The sequence below is a fragment of the Bufo bufo genome, chromosome 3, assembly GCF_905171765.1.
Source record: "Bufo bufo chromosome 3, aBufBuf1.1, whole genome shotgun sequence".
NCBI classification, from domain to species: Eukaryota; Metazoa; Chordata; class Amphibia; order Anura; family Bufonidae; genus Bufo; species Bufo bufo.
This window is the reverse complement of record NC_053391.1, coordinates 325,419,367-325,443,015: the sequence shown is the minus strand read 5'-3', so window position 1 is coordinate 325,443,015 and position 23,649 is coordinate 325,419,367.

Sequence of the window (23,649 nt, the reverse complement as noted above, 5' to 3'; positions counted from 1 at the left end):
CCGGTTTCCATTATGCAGGAATCCTGTCCTGCAGAACGGAAACCGGCATGATACGTTATTTATGAATACAATTTGTATGCAGTGATACTTTTTTAGTCAATGTGAGTTATTCCCTGGATATTAAAATAACTGTTGTGTAAGCTCTTAGGTAACTGAGCCCGCTTTGTATTGTGGAAGCCTCATTGAAAGCACCTCAAAGCTCAAATAATATGGCTTAGGGACGGAAAGCTGCGATATACAGCTTAAGTGCACTCAAACCTTAATTTTCAGGATTTTTGTGGAGTTAATTTTTTAACCTGGCAGAATAGTTGTGGATAAATGCTATAAATCCAAAATGGATATTATACTATAGTATCAATGATAACATAAACTAATATCTGCAGCATGCAAGGTTTTTGTGCCAGGTTAGTAATATTGCTGTATATTAAGGTTAATGTATCTGCAATATGCACTTTGGCAGCAGCATGTAAGGCAAAGCAGGATAGCTGGCCTCCCACTCCTATACAACTGATCAGAGGCAATCAGCAGTTTTATTTAAAGGGGACCTGTCACATTGAACATGGTGTGTCAACTTCAGGCATCATGTTATAGAATAGGAGGAGCTGAGAAGACTGATGTATAGTTGTATGGGAAAAGATTCAGTAAAACTTGTCATTTATACAGTACATTTAAATTTATGCTCAGTGATTGACAGCCTTCCCTCTATGACTGAATACATAGCTTTCAATCACTGATACGACCACCTACTTGACTTCAAAGCACCAAATGAGCAGAAATTTAAATTCAGTTTTACTGAATCTTTTCCCATAAAACTATATATCACTCTGCTCAGCTCCTCCTGCTCTAAAACATGCTGCTTTCAGCTTACATTGCATCTTCATGGTGACAGGTTCTCTTTAACTGAGCACTGTGTGTTGAATGCTGTTGGAGTTCATTCAACTCTTTTGGCTGCTCCTGCTGTACAACAGCTGATAACTGCTAATAAATGTTATCTATGTGTCCAGCGGCTGTAGAGGAGGGATGGGGAGAAGGCTGGGTTTACACAATACAGTTTTTGCAGCAGTTTTCACAAAACTCTGTCGCTATGCAGTGATTTCTGAGAACCACATGGTGGCCACAATGTGTAAACCCAACCTTTTTTTAAGGCACCAGAGCCTGCTGAATAAGCTCCAAATAAATCACAAGGAAGCCACTAAAATTCGGATTCACTGTATTACATTGGAGTGCTGTCATGATAAGGGTTCAGGAAAACCCCTGAACATATTGTGAGCGTTCATCAAACAGACAAGATCCAGAGAAAGCCAAAATTAATGTTTATTAAACAAAAGTACCAGACACTAGTGATGAGAGGCATAGGCAAAATTCTAATTGCCGATATTTCGCAAATTTTTGGCTAAATATTCACCATAAATTAGCAAATTCGAGAATTTGTGATCTCCAGTCATTATTTACTTGATTGCGAAAATCGGCAATGTTATATATTCGCGATAAAATACACGATTAGAATATTCGCGATCAACACTATTCACGAATATGAATATATAGCTCTATATTCTAAATATTCGCAAATTCTCGAAGTGACGATATTTGCGATTAAAATTTGCGATTCGAATATTCGCGCTCAACACTACCAGACACAAACAATCAGAATAAAACAGGCCAGGAAGGAACTGCAACTAAGAAGGACAGCCGGTTTCGAAGTGGAGCAAGCTGTACGGGTCATTTGGATCAGTGGCAGGAGTGTGCCACTGTGCCAAATGACCATTTTGACTTTGGGCCAATCCATAAGGGTGTTATTCTTGTGCTCGCCTGGTTTTCACCCTTTAACCCCTATTCAGGGATCTGATCATGGCATTCTCAGACAGACTTATAAACATGCCTGGAACCCATGCGAAAAAGGGAGTATAGAGTTCACAGACGGACATACAAACATGCCTGGAACCCATGCAAAACAAGGAGCATGGCATTCACAGACAGACATACAAACATGCCTGGAACCAATGCAGAACAGGGAGCATGGCATTCTCAGACAGATATACAAACATACCTGGAACTCATGGGAAACCAGAAGCATGACATTCACAGATAGATCAGGACATAAAGACATTATACAAACATGTCTGGAACCCATGCAGGACAGGGACCATGGTGTTCACAGACAGATAAGGACATAAAGACATTACATACATGCCTGGAACCCATGCATAACAGAGAGCATGGCATTCACAGACAAACAAGGACACACCAGAATCATACAAACATGCCTGAAACCCATGTGGAACAGGATGCATGTTCACAGACTATGACAGAAGACATTAATGAATAAATAGACTGACCACACAGGTCAGGGTAGAGTAACAAAGACACAGCACCCTGCTCTCAGCATTACTGGAGACAGACTGAACTCCCAGGCATATCACACACAAGTCTAAATAGCTGGATGACTAAAGCACCTGACCTCTAGTACTCTGCTGCATAACGGAAACTGGACAGATCCTTTATGCTGGCCATGGACTTTTATTAAGACGGAATGCATAACGGGATGCCCCTAAAATCTTTCCGTTATGCATTCCATCATTGAATTGCATTATTTTCCATAGTAACGCAATTCAGAGTAAATCCAAACTTCAAAAACTGAAGTTCACTTATCCCTATCCATGACACCTCCTTCTATTAAAATTGCCATATAGGGTATATTGGGAAGTGGTCTATACAAGTATATGTCCTTTGTTGTGGAAGACTTGTGCTTTTAGGGTTCACTAGGGTTGTCAATGACAAACATTTATAATGCGCCTTTCTCACAGGAACTCAAAGCATAGGGATAGTTGTGTGGCTGGGTGACTCCCTTGGAAGTCAGTGCCCGCCATATAGGTGCTCAGCCCCAACGCACACTAGGGTCAGTTTCATAGTAAGCCAATTTGCCTATTTTTGGAGTGTGGGAGGAAACGGGAGTACCCGGCAAAAACCCACGCAAACACGGGGAGAACATACAAACTCTGGCCCTGGTAAACCAACAGCTTGTAATTCATTTTTACTGGCTACATTATATACCTGTAATTTTCTTTAGCCAAGGAGTTATGATTAGAGTTGAGCGAACACCTGGATGTTCGGGTTCGAGAAGTTCGGCCGAACTTCCCGGAAATGTTCGGGTTCGGGATCTGAACCCGACCCGAACTTCGTCCCGAACTCCATTGAAGTCAATGGGGACCCAAACTTTTCGGCACTAAAAAAGCTGTAAAACAGCCCAGGAAAGGGCTAGAGGGCTGCAAAAGGCAGCAAAATGTAGTTAAATCCCCTGCAAACAAATGTGAATGGGGAAATGAATTAAAATAAAAATAAAATAAATAAAAATTAACCAATATCAATTGGAGAGAGATCCCATAACATAGAATCAGGCTTCATGTCAGCAGAGAATCAGTCTTCATGTCATAGCAGAGAATCAGGCTTCATGTCATAGCAGAGAATCAGGCTTCACATCACCCACCACTGGAACAGTCCATTGTCAGATATTTAGGCCCAGGCACCCAGGCAGAGGAGAGAGGTCCCATAGCAGAGATTCAGGCTTCATGTCAGCAGAGAATCAGTCTTCATGTCATAGCAGAGAATCAGGCTTCACGTCACCCACCACTGGAACAGTCCATTGTCATATAATTTAGGCCCCGGCACCCAGACAGAGGAGAGAGGTCCCATAACAGAGATTCAGGCTTCATGTCAGCAGAGAATCAGTCTTCATGTCATAGCAGAGAATCAGGCTTCATGTCACCCACCACTGGAACAGGCCACTGTCAGATATTTTTAGGCCCCGGCACCCAGACAGAGGAGAGAGGTCCCATAACAGAGATTCAGGCTTCATGTCAGCAGAGAATCAGTCTTCATGTCATAGCAGAGAATCAGGCTTCATGTCACCCACCACTGGAACAGGCCACTGTCAGATATTTTTAGGCCCCGGCACCCACACAGAGGAGAGAGGTCCCATAACAGAGATTCAGGCTTCATGTCAGCAGAGAATCAGTCTTCATGTCATAGCAGAGAATCAGGCTTCACGTCACCCACCACTGGAACAGTCCATTGTCACATATTTAGGCCCAGGCACCCAGGCAGAGGAGAGAGGTCCCATAGCAGAGAATCTGGCTTCATGTCAGGAGAGAATCAGTCTTCATGTCATAGCAGAGAATCAGGTTTCATGTCACCCACCACTGGAACAGGCCACTGTCAGATATTTTTAGGCCCCGGCACGCAGACAGAGGAGAGAGGTCCCATAACAGAGATTCAGGCTTCATGTCAGCAGAGAATCAGTCTTCATTTCATAGCAGAGAATCAGGCTTCATGTCACACACCACTGGAACAGGCCACTGTCAGATATTTTTAGGCCCCGACACCCAGACAGAGGAGAGAGGTCCCATAACAGAGATTCAGGCTTCATGTCAGCAGAGAATCAGTCTTCATGTCATAGCAGAGAATCAGGCTTCACGTCACCCAACACTGGAACAGTCCATTGTCACATATTTTAGGCCCCGGCACCCAGGCAGAGGAGAGAGGTCCCATAGCAGAGAATCTGGCTTCATGTCATAGCAGAGAATCAGGCTTCATGTCACCCACCACTGGAACAGGCCACTGTCAGATATTTTTAGGCCCCGGAACCCTGACAGAGGAGAGAGGTCCCATAACAGAGATTCAGGCTTCATGTAAGCAGAGAATCAGTCTTCATGTCAAAGCAGAGAATCAGGCTTCATGTCACCCACCACTGGAACAGGCCACTGTCAGATATTTTTACGCCCCGGCACTCAGACAGAGGAGAGAGGTCCCATAACAGAGATTCAGGCTTCATGTCAGCAGAGAATCAGTCTTCATGTCATAGCAGAGAATCAGGCTTCATGTCACCCACCACTGGAACAGGCCACTGTCAGATATTTTTAGGCCCCGGCACCCAGACAGAGGAGAGAGGTCCCATAACAGAGATTCAGGCTTCATGTTAGCAGAGAATCAGTCTTCATGTCATAGCAGAGAATCAGGCTTCACGTCACCCACCACTGGAACAGTCCATTGTCACATATTTAGGCCCAGGCACCCAGGCAGAGGAGAGAGGTCCCATAGCAGAGAATCTGGCTTTATGTCAGCAGAGAATCAGTCTTCATGTCATAGCAGAGAATCAGGTTTCATGTCACCCACCACTGGAACAGGCCACTGTCAGATATTTTTAGGCCCCGGCACGCAGACAGAGGAGAGAGGTCCCATAACAGAGATTCAGGCTTCATGTCAGCAGAGAATCAGTCTTCATTTCATAGCAGAGAATCAGGCTTCATGTCACACACCACTGGAATAGGCCACTGTCAGATATTTTTAGGCCCCGACACCCAGACAGAGGAGAGAGGTCCCATAACAGAGATTCAGGCTTCATGTCAGCAGAGAATCAGTCTTCATGTCATAGCAGAGAATTAGGCTTCACGTCACCCACCACTGGAACAGTCCATTGTCACAAATTTAGGCCCCGGCACCCAGGCAGAGGAGAGAGGTCCCATAGCAGAGAATCTGGCTTCATGTCAGCAGAGAATCAGTCTTCATGTCATAGCAGAGAATCAGGCTTCATGTCACCCACCACTGGAACAGGCCACTGTCAGATATTTTTAGGCCCCGGAACCCTGACAGAGGAGAGAGGTCCCATAACAGAGATTCAGGCTTCATGTAAGCAGAGAATCAGTCTTCATGTCATAGCAGAGAATCAGGCTTCATGTCACCCACCACTGGAACAGGCCACTGTCAGATATTTTTACGCCCCGGCACTCAGACAGAGGAGAGAGGTCCCATAACAGAGATTCAGGCTTCATGTCAGCAGAGAATCAGTCTTCATGTCATAGCAGAGAATCAGGCTTCATGTCACCCACCACTGGAACAGGCCACTGTCAGATATTTTTAGGCCCCGGCACCCAGACAGAGGAGAGAGGTCCCATAACAGAGATTCAGGCTTCATGTCAGCAGAGAATCAGTCTTCATGTCATAGCAGAGAATCAGGCTTCATGTCACCCACCACTGGAACAGGCCACTGTCAGATATTTTTACGCCCCGGCACTCAGACAGAGGAGAGAGGTCCCATAACAGAGATTCAGGCTTCATGTCAGCAGAGAATCAGTCTTCATGTCATAGCAGAGAATCAGGCTTCATGTCACCCACCACTGGAACAGGCCACTGTCAGATATTTTTAGGCCCCGGCACCCAGACAGAGGAGAGAGGTCCCATAACAGAGATTCAGGCTTCATGTCAGCAGAGAATCAGTCTTCATGTCATAGCAGAGAATCAGGCTTCACGTCACCCACCACTGGAACAGTCCATTGTCACATATTTAGGCCCAGGCACCCAGGCAGAGGAGAGAGGTCCCATAGCAGAGAATCTGGCTTCATGTCAGCAGAGAATCAGTCTTCATGTCATAGCAGAGAATCAGGTTTCATGTCACCCACCACTGGAACAGGCCACTGTCAGATATTTTTAGGCCCCGGCACGCAGACAGAGGAGAGAGGTCCCATAACAGAGATTCAGGCTTCATGTCAGCAGAGAATCAGTCTTCATTTCATAGCAGAGAATCAGGCTTCATGTCACACACCACTGGAACAGGCCACTGTCAGATATTTTTAGGCCCCGACACCCAGACAGAGGAGAGAGGTCCCATAACAGAGATTCAGGCTTCATGTCAGCAGAGAATCAGTCTTCATGTCATAGCAGAGAATTAGGCTTCACGTCACCCACCACTGGAACAGTCCATTGTCACAAATTTAGGCCCCGGCACCCAGGCAGAGGAGAGAGGTCCCATAGCAGAGAATCTGGCTTCATGTCAGCAGAGAATCAGTCTTCATGTCATAGCAGAGAATCAGGCTTCATGTCACCCACCACTGGAACAGGCCACTGTCAGATATTTTTAGGCCCCGGAACCCTGACAGAGGAGAGAGGTCCCATAACAGAGATTCAGGCTTCATGTAAGCAGAGAATCAGTCTTCATGTCATAGCAGAGAATCAGGCTTCATGTCACCCACCACTGGAACAGGCCACTGTCAGATATTTTTACGCCCCGGCACTCAGACAGAGGAGAGAGGTCCCATAACAGAGATTCAGGCTTCATGTCAGCAGAGAATCAGTCTTCATGTCATAGCAGAGAATCAGGCTTCATGTCACCCACCACTGGAACAGGCCACTGTCAGATATTTTTAGGCCCCGGCACCCAGACAGAGGAGAGAGGTCCCATAACAGAGATTCAGGCTTCATGTCAGCAGAGAATCAGTCTTCATGTCATAGCAGAGAATCAGGCTTCATGTCACCCACCACTGGAACAGGCCACTGTCAGATATTTTTAGGCCCCGGCACCCAGACAGAGGAGAGGTTCATTCAACTTTGGGCTGCCCCACAATATAATGGTAAAATGAAAATAAAAATAGCATTGAATGAGGAAGTGCCCTGGAGTACAATAATATATGGTTAAGGGGAGGTAGTTAATGTCTAATCTGCACAAGGGATGGACAGGTCCAGTGGGATCCATGCCTGGTTCATTTTTATGAACGTCAGCTTGTCCACATTGGCTGCAGACAGGCGGCTGCGTTTGTCTGTAATGACGCCCCCTGCCGTGCTGAATACACGTTCAGACAAAATGTTGGCCGCCGGGCAGGCCAGCACCTCCAAGGCATAAAAGGCTAGCTCTGGCCACGTGGACAATTTGGAGAACCAGAAGTTGAATGGGGCCGAACCATCAGTCAGTACGTGGAGGGGTGTGCACAGGTACTGTTCCACCATGTTAGTGAAATGTTGCCTCCTGCTAACACGTTCCGTATCAGGTGGTGGTGCAGTTAGCTGTGGCGTGGTGACAAAACTTTTCCACATCTCTGCCATGCTAACCCTGCCCTCAGAGGAGCTGGCCATGACACAGCTGCGTTGGCGACCTCTTGCTCCTCCTCTGCCTTCGCCTTGGGCTTCCACTTGTTCCCCTGTGACATTTGGGAATGCTCTCATTAGCGCGTCTACCAACGTGCGCTTGTACTCGCGCATCTTCCTCTAACGCTCCAGAGCAGGAAGTAAGGTGGGCACATTGTCTTTGTACCGTGGATCCAGCAGGGTGGCAACCCAGTACTCCGCACACTTTAAAATGTGGGCAACTCTGCTGTCGTTGCGCAGGCACTGCAGCATGTAGTCGCTCATGTGTGCCAGGCTGCCCAGAGGTAAGGACAAGCTGTCCTCTGTGGGAGGCGTATCGTCATCGTACTGCGTTTCCCCCCAGCCACGCACCAGTGATGGGCCCGAGCTGCGTTGGGTGCCACCCCGCTGTGAACATGCTTCATCCTCATCCTCCTCCACCTCCTCCTCATCCTCGTCCTCCTCGTCCTCCAGTAGTGGGCCCTGTCTGGCCACATTTGTACCTGGCCTCTGCTGTTGCAAAAAACCTCCCTCTGAGTCACTTCGAAGAGACTGGCCTGAAAGTGCAAAAAATTACCCCTCTTCCTCCTCCTCCTCCTGGGCCACCTCCTCTTCCATCATCGCCCTAAGTGTTTTCTCAAGGAGACATAGAAGTGGTATTGTAACACTGATAACGGCGTCATCGCCACTGGCCATGTTGGTGGAGTACTCGAAACAGCGCAACAGGGCACACAGGTCTCGCATGGAGGCCCAGTCATTGGTGGTGAAGTGGTGCTGTTCCGCAGTGCGACTGACCCGTGCGTGCTGCAGCTGAAACTCCACTATGGCCTGCTGCTGCTCGCACAGTCTGTCCAGCATGTGCAAGGTGGTGTTCCACCTGGTGGGCATTTCACATATGAGGCGGTGAGCGGGAACGCCGAAGTTCTGCTGTAGCGCAGACAGGCGAGCAGCGGCAGGATCTGAACGCCGGAAGCGCGAACAGACGGCCCGCACTTTATGCAGCAGCTCTGACATGTCGGGGTAGTTGCGAATGAACTTCTGCACCACCAAATTCAGCACATGCGCCAGGCAAGGGTTGTGCGTCAAACCGGCTAGTCCCAGAGCTGCAACGAGATTTCGCCCATTATCGCACACCACCAGGCCGGGCTTGAGGCTCACCGGCAGCAACCACTCGTCGGTCTGTTTTTCTATACCCCGCCACAACTCCTGTGCGGTATGGGGCCTGTCCCCCAAACATATGAGTTTCAGAACGGCCTGCTGACGTTTACCCCGGGCTGTGCTGAAGTTGGTGGTGAAGGTGTGTGGCTGACTGGATGAGCAGGTGGAAGAAGAGGAGGAGGAAGCTGAGTAGGAGGAGGAGGAGACAGGAGGCAAAGAATGTTGCCCTGCGATCCTTGGCAGCGGAAGGACGTGCGCCAAACAGCTCTCCGCCTGGGGCCCAGCCGCCACTACATTTACCCAGTGTGCAGTTAGGGAGATATAGCGTCCCTGGCCATGCTTACTGGTCCACGTATCTGTGGTTAGGTGGACCTTGCCACAGATGGCGTTGCGCAGTGCACACTTGATTTTATCGGATACTTGGTTGTGCAGGGAAGGCACGGCTCTCTTGGAGAAGTAGTGCCGGCTGGGAACAACATACTGTGGGACAGCCAGCGACATGAGCTGTTTGAAGGTGTCTGTGTCCACCAGCCTGAATGACAGCATTTTATAGGCCAGTAGTTTAGAAATGCTGGCATTCAGGGCCAGGGATCGAGGGTGGCTAGGTGGGAATTTACGCTTTCTCTCAAATGTTTGTGAGATGGAGAGCTGAACGCTGCCGTGTGACATGGTTGAGATGCTTGGTGATGCAGGTGGTGGTGTTGGTGGTACATCCCATGTTTGCTGGGCGGCAGGTGCCAATGTTCCTTTCAGAGGCGGAGGAAGAGTTGTGCTAAGGTTCAGAACGTTAATGCCTAGCTTCAGGCTCTGATGGCACAGCGTGCAAACCACTCGGGTCTTGTCGTCAGCACATTGTTTGAAGAAGTGCCATGCCAGGAAACTCTTTGAAGCTGCCTTTGGGGTGCTGGGTCCCAGATGGCGGCGGTCAGTAGCAGGCCGAGTCTCTTGGCGGCGGGTGTTCTGATTTTGCCCACTGCTCCCTCTTTGTCTTTTGCTACGTTGTTGGCTCGGTCTCACCACTGCCTCTTCCTCCGAACTGTGAAAGTCAGTGGCACGACCTTCATTCCATGTGGGGTCTAGGACCTCATCGTCCCCTGCATCGTCTTCCACCCAGTTTTGACCCCTGACCTCCTGTTCAGTCTGCACACTGCAGAAAGACGCAGCAGTTGGCACCTGTGTTTCGTCATCATCAGAGACGTGCTGAGGTGGTATTCCCATGTCCTCATCATCAGGAAACAGAAGTGGTTGTGCGTTAGTGCATTCCATCTCTTCCACCCCTGGGGAAGGGCTAGGTGGATGCCCTTGGGAAACCCTGGCAGCAGAGTCTTCAAACAGCATAAGAGACTGCTGCATAACTTGAGGCTCAGACAGTTTCCCTGATATGCATGGGGGTGATGTGACAGACTGATGGGCTTGGTTTTCATGCGCCATCTGTGCGCTTTCTGCAGAAGACTGGGTGGGAGATGATGTGAACGTGCTGCATCCACTGTCGGCCACCCAATTGACTAATGCCTGTACCTGCTCAGGCCTTATCATCCTTAGAACGGCATTGGGCCCCACCAAATATGGCTGTAAATTCTGGCGGCTACTGGGACCTGAGGTAGTTTGTACACTAGGACGTGTGGCTGTGGCAGAACGGCCACGTCCTCTCCCAGCACCAGAGGGTCCACTAACACCACCACGACCATGTCTGCGTCCGCGTCCCTTACTAGATACTTTCCTCATTGTTACCGTTCACCACAATAAGAAAAATATTATTTGAATTCAAATTCAGGCCTTTTTTTACAGACACCTAACACTATCTGGCTATCTATTTAGGTACCGTATTACACTAATACAGGCACAGCAGTAATGACAGATTTAGCTGAATATAAATTTGAGGCCTATTATTTAGGCGCTGGGTGACAGGTATACGTTTACACACAGAATTAGACTTGGAATTGCACAGTAGCGTGTGTGTGAAGTTATTGAGAATAACCCTATCTGCACCTTGAATCTTATATACCCTTTTAGGGATAGATTTAAAGTAGGCCTGATACAGCAGAAACCACTAATTTAGAGAATTGCAAAATTGGGAATTGTATTTCAACCCAGAACAAAAACTGTGCTTTGACGGACACTAAATAACTTGACCAGCTAAAGCAATAATGACAGATTTGGATGAATATAAATTTGAGGCCTATTTTTTAGGCGCTAAGTGACAGGTATACGTTTACACACAGAATTAGACTTGGAATTGCACAGTAGCGTGTGTGTGAAGTTATTGAGAATAACCCTATCTGCACCTTGAATCTTATATACCCTTTTAGGGATAGATTTAAAGTAGGCCTGATACAGCAGAAACCACTAATTTAGAGAATTGAAAAATTGGGAATTGTATTTCAACCCAGAACAAAAACTGTACTTTGACGGACACTAAATAACTTGACCAGCTAAAGCAATAATGACAGATTTGGATGAATATAAATTTGAGGCCTATTTTCTAGGCGCTGGGTGACAGGTATACGTTTACACACAGAATTAGACTTGGAATTACACTGTAGCGTGTGTGTGAAGTTATTGAGAATAACTTAGTGACAGGCTCAGCTTGACCCTGATGTAGGATATAGCCATAAAAAAAAAACCACACTATTGATGGTTAAATGCACTTGGTGATAGGCTCAGCTTACCCCTGATGTAGTATATGGCCAAAAAATAACCACACTATTGATGGTTAAATGCACTTTGTGACAGGCTCAGCTTGACCCTGATGTAGGATATAGCCAAAAAATAACCACACTATTGATGGTTAAATGCACTTAGTGACAGGCTCAGCTTACCCCTGATGTAGTATATGGCCATAAAATAACCACACTATTGATGGTTAAATGCACTTGGGTGACATAGGCTTAGCCTGCACCTGATGTAGTATATGGCCAAAAAATAACCACACTATTGATGGTTAAATGCACTTGATGACAGCTTGACCCTGATGTAGGATATAGCCAAAAAATAACCACACTATTGATGGTTAAATGCACTTGGTGACAGGCTCAGCTTGCCCCTGATGTAGTATATGGCCAAAAAACAACCACACTATTGATGGTTAAATGCACTTGGTGACAGGCTCAGCTTGCCCCTGATGTAGTATATGGTAAAAAAAAACACTATTGATGGTTAAATGCACTTTGTGACAGGCTCAGCTTGACCCTGATGTAGGATATAGCAAAAAAATAACCACACTATTGATGGTTAAATGTACTTGGTGGCAGCTTGTGCTGGCGCACCACAAGACACAAAATGGCCGCCGATCAACCCAGAAAAAAGTGAATGAAAAACGCTCTGGGCAGCCTAAAAACAGTGAGCAATTGAATAGCAGCAGTTCAATGATCCACAGCTATAGATCGATCACTGAATGAAGTCTTTTGGAGGAGTTAATCACTGCCTAATCTCGCCCTAACGTCGCAGCTGCAACCTCTCCCTACACTTATAACAGCAGAGTGACGTGCAGCGCTACGTGACCCAAGCTTATATAGAGGCTGGGTCACATGCTGCACTGGCCAATCACAGCCATGCCAATAGTAGGCATGGCTGTGATGGCCTCTTGGGGCAAGTAGTATGACTCTTGTTGATTGGCTGCTTTGCAGCCTTTCAAAAAGTGCCAAGAAAGCGCCGAACACCGAACCCGAACCCGGACTTTTACGAAAATGTTCGGGTTCGCTCATCCCTAGTTATGATATACATACCTACTTGATACTAACTATATCTCAGGCTGTATAGCACCTAGAGATATGAGTCAGATATATGTCAGCTAGCATTGTGATCCCATACTTGTTTCAATGCCAAAACCTAAGCTTTAAAACAAGAAGAGGATCACAGTGCTAGCTGACACATATCCCAATATGTTAGATTTAGAAATCTATGCCTCTCATATACATTACCTTTTCATTTTTCATTAACAATTTAACACATACAGTACAGACCAAAAGTTTGGACACACCTTCTCATTCAAAGAGTTTTCATTATTTTCATGACTATGAAAATTGTAGATTCACACTGAAAGCATCAAAACTATGAATTAACACATGTGGAATTATATACATAACAAACAAGTGTGAAACAACTGAAAATATGTCATATTCTAGGTTCTTCAAAGTAGCCACCTTTTGCTTTGATTACTGCTTTGCATACTCTTGGCATTCTCTTGATGAGCTTCAAGAGGCAGTCCCCTGAAATGGTTTTCACTTCACAGGTGTGCCCTGTCAGGTTTAATAAGTGGGATTTCTTGCCTTATAAATGGGGTTGGGACCATCAGTGGCGTTGAGGAGAAGTCAGATGAATACACAGCTGATAGTCCTACTGAATAGACTGTTAGAATTTGTATTATGGCAAGAAAAAAGCAGCTAAGTAAAGAAAAACGAGTGGTTATCATTACTTTAAGAAATGAAGGTCAGTCAGGCAGCCGGAAAATTGTGAAAACTTTGAAAGTAAGGGCTATTTGACCATGAAGGAGAGTGATGGGGTGCTGCGCCAGATGACCTGGCCTCCACAGTCACCGGACCTGAACCCAATCGAGATGGTTTGGGGTGAGCTGGACCGCAGAGTGAAGGCAAAACGGCCAACAAGTGCTAAGCATCTCTGGGAACTCCTTCAAGACTGTTGGAAGACCATTTCAGGGGACTACCTCTTGAAGCTCATCAAGAGAATGCCAAGAGTGTGCAAAGCAGTAATCAAAGCAAAAGGTGGCTACTTTGAAGAACCTAGAATATGACATATTTTCAGTTGTTTCACACTTGTTTGTTATGTATTTAATTCCACATGTGTTAATTCATAGTTTTGATGCCTTCATAGTTATGAAAATAAAGAAAACTCTTTAAATGAGAAGGTGTGTCCAAACTTTTGGTCTGTACTGTACAAGACCCTATACTCTAATCTTTTACTTTATTATAATTCCAAAGTAATTAACCTCTGGTTAACCAAGCTGCTGTCAGATTGCCAGACACTACATTAGTTTGTAGTTCCGTGTGCCGCCTGGTAGTGGAATAGGTAAATAGCAGGTTTCAATCTCCTTTTTTTCACTGCATAATCTTGGTAATGTGCTTTGATAATTTTCACACTGTGTTCGGATAACATGTTTCGCCAGTCATGTTGGCATTTGCTGCATATGTACAAGTCGTAATGGTTTTATTATATCACTATATCACGGACACTACACTATTCAAAACTCAGGTTACATATTACTGGAACCTATTTCTTAATATACAGTATGTGCATTATATAACATTATTATGATGATTAACTAGGTACGTTACACTCCTTTACTGCTAAGTGTCCAGGCACATTTCGATAAATAATGCTGTTCAAAAGTATCATGACCCTCTTAGAATCGATTTTAAAATAAAAAAGGTTTGTTTCTTAAATCAATGAGACTAAATCCTGCTTTAATAATTAATAGCTTATTTATGTCTGTATTGGAATACAATAAACTTTGATGCCTTCAGGATATCCTACTGTTTTAATCAGTGGATTTACTGTCTTATCTATGCATTCCATTAACTGTACAGAGTATACAAAAAAAATAATTAATTGAAACAATTCTAATTAGTGCATATGAAACACAATTAGGTTAGAACAGCTATTTTAATCTTAAAGTGGATCGTTCACCCAAAAATGTTGGTAAAAATGTTATCATAGTCCCCGTAATATGCTACTCTTATATAGGGCAGCATATACTAGTGACAGATCTACTTTAGCCCCTTAAGTTCTGCATTTTAAAGATGGCATCCACTCAGAAGCAGAGCAGGCTATATAGCGACCAGATGCCTGCTGTTTTACAAGGCAGACAACCAGAAGCACAGCCCATGATCGGCGATAACACCGATAACCGTTTTTAGCCATTCAGATGTCATGGCAATTAGGACCATGACATCTGAGAGGTGAATGCCCTGGAGCACTGCACTCCAGGCACCGAGATCGAGGGAGCTGTTCAGTTGCCATGCCAGCTATTGAGTCTCCCATAGACTACAATGTTAAATCATTGCAGTCTAAGGGAAAAGCTGATAACTGCATGTTAAAGTCCCCTAAGGGACAACACCTCTAAGCATCAACACAGTCTCAGTGGCCACTTAGTGTCCCGAAACGCGTTTGGTTTGGATCCTCCTTTACAATACAAAGACAACCGTAATCCACAGCGACTATTTCAAAATTCATGGTATAAAGTTCGCAACTATACCTAAGTTCATGACATCCCATGAACCGGAACTACGTATGAAGTCATTCGCGCCAGTTGGGAAAACATCCGCATAAAGTAGATGTTGGCAAAGAATTCCGTAATCGAGACATCTTTGACATCACAGCAAAAACCAACATTTTTGATATACTACATGCCTCTGGTGAAATATTCGACACTCACGTGAGTAAGCAGGAGCCTGGTGCAACTACCACGCGGGACGCCGCGGTCTACACACCGGATTCCGCCCGAGATCGGACCTGGCTTGTGAGTAAAACACACCGTATAGAGCAGTGATGGCGGACCTTTTAGAGGCCAAGTGCCGAAACTGCAACCCAAAACCCACTTATTTATTGCAAAGTGCTAACACGGACATTTAACCTGAATACTACAGTCCAATCTAGTATATCTTCCATGTACTTTATCATTAGCAATAATAGCCGCCTACATTCAGTGTGCTTCCTGTGCTGTCCATAGTGCGCCCTGCACTGATGAATGGCAGGAAAAGTGTAAGGCATATTGGAACACCATAGACTTTTTCTAGGGCGCAGGTGCCTACAGAGAGGCCTCTGAGTGCCGCCTCTGGCACCCGAGCCATAGGTTCGCCACCACTGGTATAGAGGATAACTAAAGCGACTTTGTTGGTTGTGGAGTCGATTGTCTATTTTGATATTTTTTTTTTTAAGTCTATTCAAGCTTGATCCAAACATTTCAATTGAATATCATAATCGAATGGTACGGTTCTAAGACTATAGTCATGAGAATACTTGAACATTGATTGTGAAAACACACAGATTTTTTATGCTAACATTGTTCCAAATCGTGAAAACGCACTGAAATTTTATGCAATAAATAATTACAATTATATTATATTGTGATTACCATATCGATGGTTATACTGCAGTGAGAACGGATTTAAGACGGATCCTCCCAATAGTTCCTTATATATTTTCGAGTTCCACTGGAGTGGATTGTCCTATTTTAAGTCTGGCCAGACTATTTATTTATTTATCCTTTTATGCAATTGTTTTAGAATTCATGATAAAGTACCACTTACTCCAGGTAGTAGTGAGTGCCCAGCCCTTTCTTGATATTTAGCACATTTTTATAGATTGGGTGAATCTGTTGGCTGAGATCACCCATCCGGGAGACCTGACGCAGTAGTGCTACCTGTACACATTTTACATTCTAAAATGACAAAACTATTAAAATATAAACGCATTCATCCCACATGGTGAATGCCATAACAGAAAAATCTAGACTTTTTTACTCTACAGCATCAATGCTCAGGAGTTGGCCCACTATGAGGATCTCTACATCCCAAGGTGGATTTTGTGGACGTGTACTGTAATTAAAGCCACCATTTAAAAAAAGGTGGTTCACAAGAGTTTTCCTCCCTCTGGTTGCACTGTATTATCTAAAACTGTGATGCCCAACCTACGGCCTGCGGGCCAAATCCGGTCCGCGAAGCTATGTCATGCGGCCCATGTGACTCCCTGGAAAAAGTCTCAGGCGTACCAATACGCCTTAGATTTTCCCCCACATTCATCAGCGCAGTGAGCGTTGTGAAAGGCACAGGCAGCTCAGCGATGCTGCCTGTGCCTGAAATAACCAATAGCAAAGGTCCTTACAGCAAGGAGGTTTGTTATTGGTTGGTATAGGCGCGCGCCGGAGCGATACAGGCCCTGAAGCTGGCGGGAGCTGGAAGGAGGAGGGGCCGCTTCCGGGGTGGCTGTTGTAAGGAGAGCGGGGCACGCTGCCCGAGAACCTTGGGAAACATGACAGGACCACTGGAGAGGTAAGGAGCCATGGACTCATGTGACTGGACCCGGTGACCCTGCTTCCTCCTTTTCCTATCACCCCACTAGAGACCCTGCTCCTCCTGTCACCTGTATATGAGGGGGGATGTGACAGGACCCTGTATATGAGGGGGGATGTGACAGGACCCTGTATATGAGGAGGAGATGTGACAGGATGTGTATATGAGGGGGAGATGTGACAGGACCCTGTATATGAAGAGGAGATTTGACAGAACCCTGTATATGAGGGGGGGATGTGACAGGACCCTGTATATGAGGGGGAGGTGTGACACTGTGACAGGACCCTGTATATGAGGGGGAGATGTGACAGGACTCTGTATATGAGGGGGGATGTGACAGGACCCTGTATATGAGGAGGAGATGTGACAGGATGTGTATATGAGGGGGAGATGTGACAGGACCCTGTATATGAAGAGGAGATTTGACAGAACCCTGTATATGAGGGGGGGATGTGACAGGACCCTGTATATGAGGGGGAGGTGTGACACTGTGACAGGACCCTGTATATGAGGGGGAGATGTGACAGGACCCTGTATAGAAGGAGCAGATGTGACAGGACCCTGTATATGAAGGGGGATGTGACAGGACCCTGTATATGAGGGGTAGGTGTGACAGGACCCTGTATATGAGGGGGAGATGTGACAGGACCCTGTATATGAGGGGGAGATGTGACAGGACCCTGTATATGAGGGGGAGATGTGACAAGACCCTTTATATTAAGGGGGATGTGACAGGACCCTTTATATGAGGGGGAGGTGTGACAGGACCCTGTATATGAGGAGATGTGACAGAACCCTGTATATGGGGGGGGGGGGGGTGACAGGACTCAGTATATGAGGGGGAGGTGTGACACAGTGACAGGACCCTGTATATGAGGGGGAGATGTGACAGGACCCTGTATATGAGGAGGAGATGTGACAGGACCCTGTATATTAAGGGGGATGTGACAGGACCCTTTATATGAGGGGGAGGTGTGACAGGACCCTGTATATGAGGGAGAGATGTGACAGGACCCTGTATATGAGGGGGGGATGTGACAGGACATGTATATGAGGGGGAGGTGTGACACTGTGACAGGACCCTGTATATGAGGGGGAGATGTGACAGGACCCTGTATAGAAGGAGCAGATGTGACAGGACCCTGTATATGAAGGGGGATGTGACAGGACCCTGTATATGAGGGGTAGGTGTGACAGGACCCTGTATATGAGGGGTAGGTGTGACAGGACCCTGTATATGAGGGGGAGATGTGACAAGACCCTTTATATGAGGGGGAGATGTGACAGGACCCTGTATATGAGGAGATGTGACAGAACCCTGTATATGGGGGGGGGGGTGACAGGACTCGGTATATGAGGGGGAGGTGTGACACAGTGACAGGACCCTGTATATGAGGGGGAGATGTGACAGGACCCTGTATATTAAGGGGGATGTGACAGGACCCTTTATATGAGGGGGAGGTGTGACAGGACCCTGTATATGAGGGAGAGATGTGACAGGACCCTGTATATGAGGGGGAGATGTGACAGGACATGTATATGAGGGGGAGGTGTGACACTGTGACAGGACCCTGTATATGAGGGGGAGATGTGACAGGACCCTGTATAGAAGGAGCAGATGTGACAGGACCCTGTATATGAAGGGGGATGTGACAGGACCCTGTATATGAGGGGTAGGTGTGACAGGACCCTGTATATGAGGGGGAGATGTGACAGGACCCTGTATATGAGGGGGAGATGTGACAGGACCCTGTATATGAGGGGGAGATGTGACAGGACCCTGTATATGAGGGGGAGATGTGACAGGACATGTATATGAGGGGGAGATGTGACAGGACCCTGTATATGAGGGGAACATGTGACAGGACGTGAATATAAGGGGGAGATGTGACAGGACCCAGTATATGAGGGGGATATGTGACAGGACCCTGTATATGAGGGGAAAATGTGACAAGACCCTTTATATGAGGGGGAGATGTGACAGGACCCTGTATATGTGGGGGAGATGTTACAGGACCCTGTATATGTGGGGGAGATGTTACAGGACCCTGTATATGAGGAGGAGATGTGACAGGACCATGTATATGAGAGGGAGATGTGACAAGACATGTATATGAGGGGGGAGATGTGACAGGACCCTGTATATGAGGGGGAGATGTGACAGGACCCTGTATATGAGGAGGAGATGTGACAGGACCATGTATATGAGGGGGAGATGTGACAGGACCCTGTATATGAGGGGGAGATGTGACCCTGCTCCACCTTCCTCCTGTCACCCCACTAGTGACCCTGCTCCCCCCTCTTCCTGTCTAGTGTTGAGCGCGAATATTCGAATTGCGAATTTTTTTCTCGAATATCGCAATTTCGAGATTTCGCGAATATTTAGAATATCGTTCTATATATTCGCGAAATCGAATATTCGTTTTTTTTTCTTTTTTTTTTTATTATATTTTTTTCTTTCCCACTTCCCTAAAGTTGTTCTTATCTGTCCTTTGGATTCCTGGCTTCCTGGCTGCTCCAGTCAGTGGCGTTTTCAACTTGCTGCTATATTCCATATTAGCTAAATTACAATCTAATCTATATGTGTATTTTACGAAATTTCGCAATAGTCGCAATTGCGATGCGAGTAATATAACACGAAATATTCGCATGAAGATTTCAACTTAGCACTGCTATACTCCATATTCTAGCCTAATATGGAATATAGCTGTGCTAAGTTAGCACTGCTATATTCCATATTAGGCTAGAATATGGAGTATAGCAGTGCTAAGTTGAAATCTTCATGCGAATATTTCGTGTTATATTAGTCGCATCGCAATTTCGACTTTTTCAAATGTTCTTAATATTGCTCTAACTTCGTCTTTTAGAAATTTCGTAATATTGCTCTAACTTCGTCTCTTAGAATATTACGAATATTCTAAAAGACGAAGTTGGAGCAATATTCCGAAATTTCGTAAAATACACATATAGATTGTAATTTAGCTAATATAGTGCTATAATCCCTTTTTTTTCCTGTAATTTTTTTTTGCCTCTTCTGAACTTAAGTTTTGTAAAATATGTACACTATTAAAAATTATTACTATAGCAGTATATTAGCTTAAATACAATCTATGTGTATTTTACAAAATTTCGTAATATTGCTCTAACTTCGTCTTTTAGAATATTACGAATATTCTAAAAGACGAAGTTAGAGCAATATTAAGAACATTTGCAAAAGTCGAAATTGCGATGCGAGTAATATAACACGAAATAGTCGCATGAAGATTTCAATTTAGCACAGCTATATTCCATATTCTAGCCTAATATGGAATATAGCAGTGCTAACTTAGCACAGCTATATTCCATATTAGGCTAGAATATGGAATATAGCAGTGCTAAGTTTAAATCTTCATGCGACTATTTCGTGTTATATTACTCGCATCGCAATTTCGACTTTTGCAAATGTTCTTAATATTGCTCTAACTTCGTCTTTTAGAATATTCGTAATATTCTAAGAGACGAAGTTAGAGCAATATTACGAAATTTCGTAAAATACACATATTAGCCTAGCCATAGTCATTAGCATAGGAACGTTGCCTTATACTATCAAGATAAATTTTCGCAATATGCGAAAAAATAATTTCGCGATAATTGGAATAATTGCGAATATTCGATTTTGACGAATATAACACGAATATTCATGCGAATATTCGCGAAATATCGCGAAATCGAATATGGCACCTCCCGCTCATCACTATTACTGTCACCCCACAGGGAAGAAGCTGAACAGATTGCACCGACTATGATGGGATCCGTTCAGTTTCCGTTTGGGATCCTGTCTTTTTACCGGACACAAAAGTGCTGTATATGAGGCTTTTTTGTCTGGTCTTTTGACAGAATCTGCAACAGAGGATCCAAAACGCATCCTCTAACTCAGATTTCAACAAGTGTAGGCCCAATGTATTATGTACTTTAGTAATGCTCACAAGTGCCCCCTCACAGTGTTTGCATTTCTTTCTGGCAAAGCTACCAGGTTCTGGCCCGCAAAATTTATACCATGTCTAGTTAGGCCCTCAGATGAAAAATGGTTGGGCACCACTGATCTAAAATGTACATCCCACGTCTAGATGCTTATGTCACAGTCAGCTAGTGACGTGCAGACCCATATGGAAGAGAAATATATTTCAAATATATTTAGCTAAATAATTTATATATGTAACATATATTTACAATATATTGTCTGACTCAAATATATTTTAAGATATATTTAAAAAAATGTAAATAAAAATATATTTTCCAAAGTTATATATTTGAAAATATATTTTTAAAATATATTTGGTAGCTATTTTTTAACATGGAATAAAATAAATTTAAGCATATATTTTGAAATGTATTTGGGAATGCATTTCAAAAATGTAATTCAAATGTATTTTCCAAAGACATATATTTAAAAATATATTTAAAAAATATATTTTTGAGAAATTTTTTAACATGGAAAATAACACATTTTAGCACACATTTCGAAATGTATTTGGGAATGTATTCCAAAAATGTATTTCAAATGTATTTTCCAAAGACATATATTTGAAAATATATTTTTAAAATATTTTTTGAGATTCTTTAACATGTAAAAAAAGACATTTCAAGATATATTGTGAAATGTATTTGGGAATGCATTCCAAAAATGTAATTAAAATGTATTTTCCAAAATACATATTTTATAATATATTTTAAGTGCATATTTTTCAGATATTTTAAACATAAAAAAAAATTGATCTTAACATTTATTTTAAAATATACTGGTAAATGTATTCCAAAAACGTAACCTAAATGCATTTTCCAAAGACATATTTTTTAAAATATATTTTCATCATGTTTTAACATCTAAAAAGGCATTTAGACATATATTTTGTAAAACATGTTTGTAAAATTGACTTGGAATGTGTATAAAAAACGGAAAAAAAAATCACTATAAAATAGCTAAAGATTCTGAATGTCAAAGGGACTGTCATTTTAATCTAGTTTTACTGTTATAAAATAAATCAATAACAAAATATGTTAATAAAGTATTTTATTTTTTATAACACGTTAAACACAATAATTAAGAATAAATAATTAAACTGTATTCTTTATTTATGCCAAGTGGATATATGCATGGAATTCAACACTGGGCAGACTGTGAATAGTACATGACTGGTAATTTTTTAGTGACTGCGTGAACTGTTGGCCCATTTACAATTTACAAATTCTGATTTGGTAATGTGAATTGACAAGAACAGTAACGTACACGAAACAATCATACATCAAAGACTATGTTATATTATAATTTACACCAGATACGGGTTACAATAAAATCTTTGCTATGTGATTGGTTAAGCAAATTTCCTCTGGCAATGATCCTTTTTTTGACTCAAGGTTAGAGTTACAGTGAAATTTGTGTTAAAGGGGTTCTCCGGCCCCGACTTGAAAAATTGCCCATCTTCTTTACATGAGGAGGGAAGGTTATTACATCAATACTTACCCTCCACAGCGCAGTCCTTCCTATGATTTTATTTATGGTCACGTGACCGCTCCTGCAGCCTTTTGGAGGCTTCCGGTCCAACGCCATCTTCTTCTTCTCCAGCCTGAGGCAGGAGAAGAAACGTCATCACTGATATCACAGCCTTCTGCCAGCCTCCCTCGGTCCCGTCTCTTGCACACTACTGTGCATGTGCCGGAACCGCTGACTGCCTTCAGAGTGTACGGCTTCTATGTAAAGCATGGTCTGACTACTGCACATTGCTTACATCGCTATAGAGGCTGATCGCTATGTTGTACATGTCATAGGGGGCACAGGAAGGCACAAGAGAGGCGCTGGATGGTACAAGGGGGCACTAGATGGCACAAGGGGCACAAGATGGCACAAGAGGGGAGCTGTATGGCACAAGAGGGGGGCTGGATGGCACAAGAGGGGCACAAGGGGGCACAGGATGGCACAAGAGGGGTGCTGGATGGCACAAGGGGGCACAGGATGGCATAAGGGGCGCTGGAAGGCACAAAAGGGGCACAGGATGGCACAAGGGACATTGGATGGCGCAAGGGGGCACAGGATAACACAAGAGGCGCTGGATGGCACAAGTGGCGCTGGATGGCACAAGGGGGTAATGGGTGGCAAACAAGGGAGCAAAGGATGGCACAAGGGGGCACAGAATGGCACAAGCGGGGCGATGTGGATGTCACTGTTATTGGGCGATGTGGATGTCACTGTTATTGGGCGATGTGGATGTCACTATTATTGGGGCACTGTGGAGGTCACCGTTATGGGGGCGCTGTGGACATCACTGTTATGGCGGTGCTGTGGATGACACTGTTATGGGGTTCACTGTGGAGTTCACTGTTATGGGGGCATCTGTGGTGTTCACTGTTATGGGGGCACTGTGGAGTTCACTGTTATGGCAGTGCTATTGATGTCACTGTTATGGGGGCGCTGTGGATGTCAATGTTATGGGGGCGCTGTGGATGTCACTGTTATGGGGCGCTATGGATGTCAATGTTATGGGGGCGCTGTGGATGTCATTGTTATGGGGCCGCTGTGGATGTCACTGTTATGGGGGCA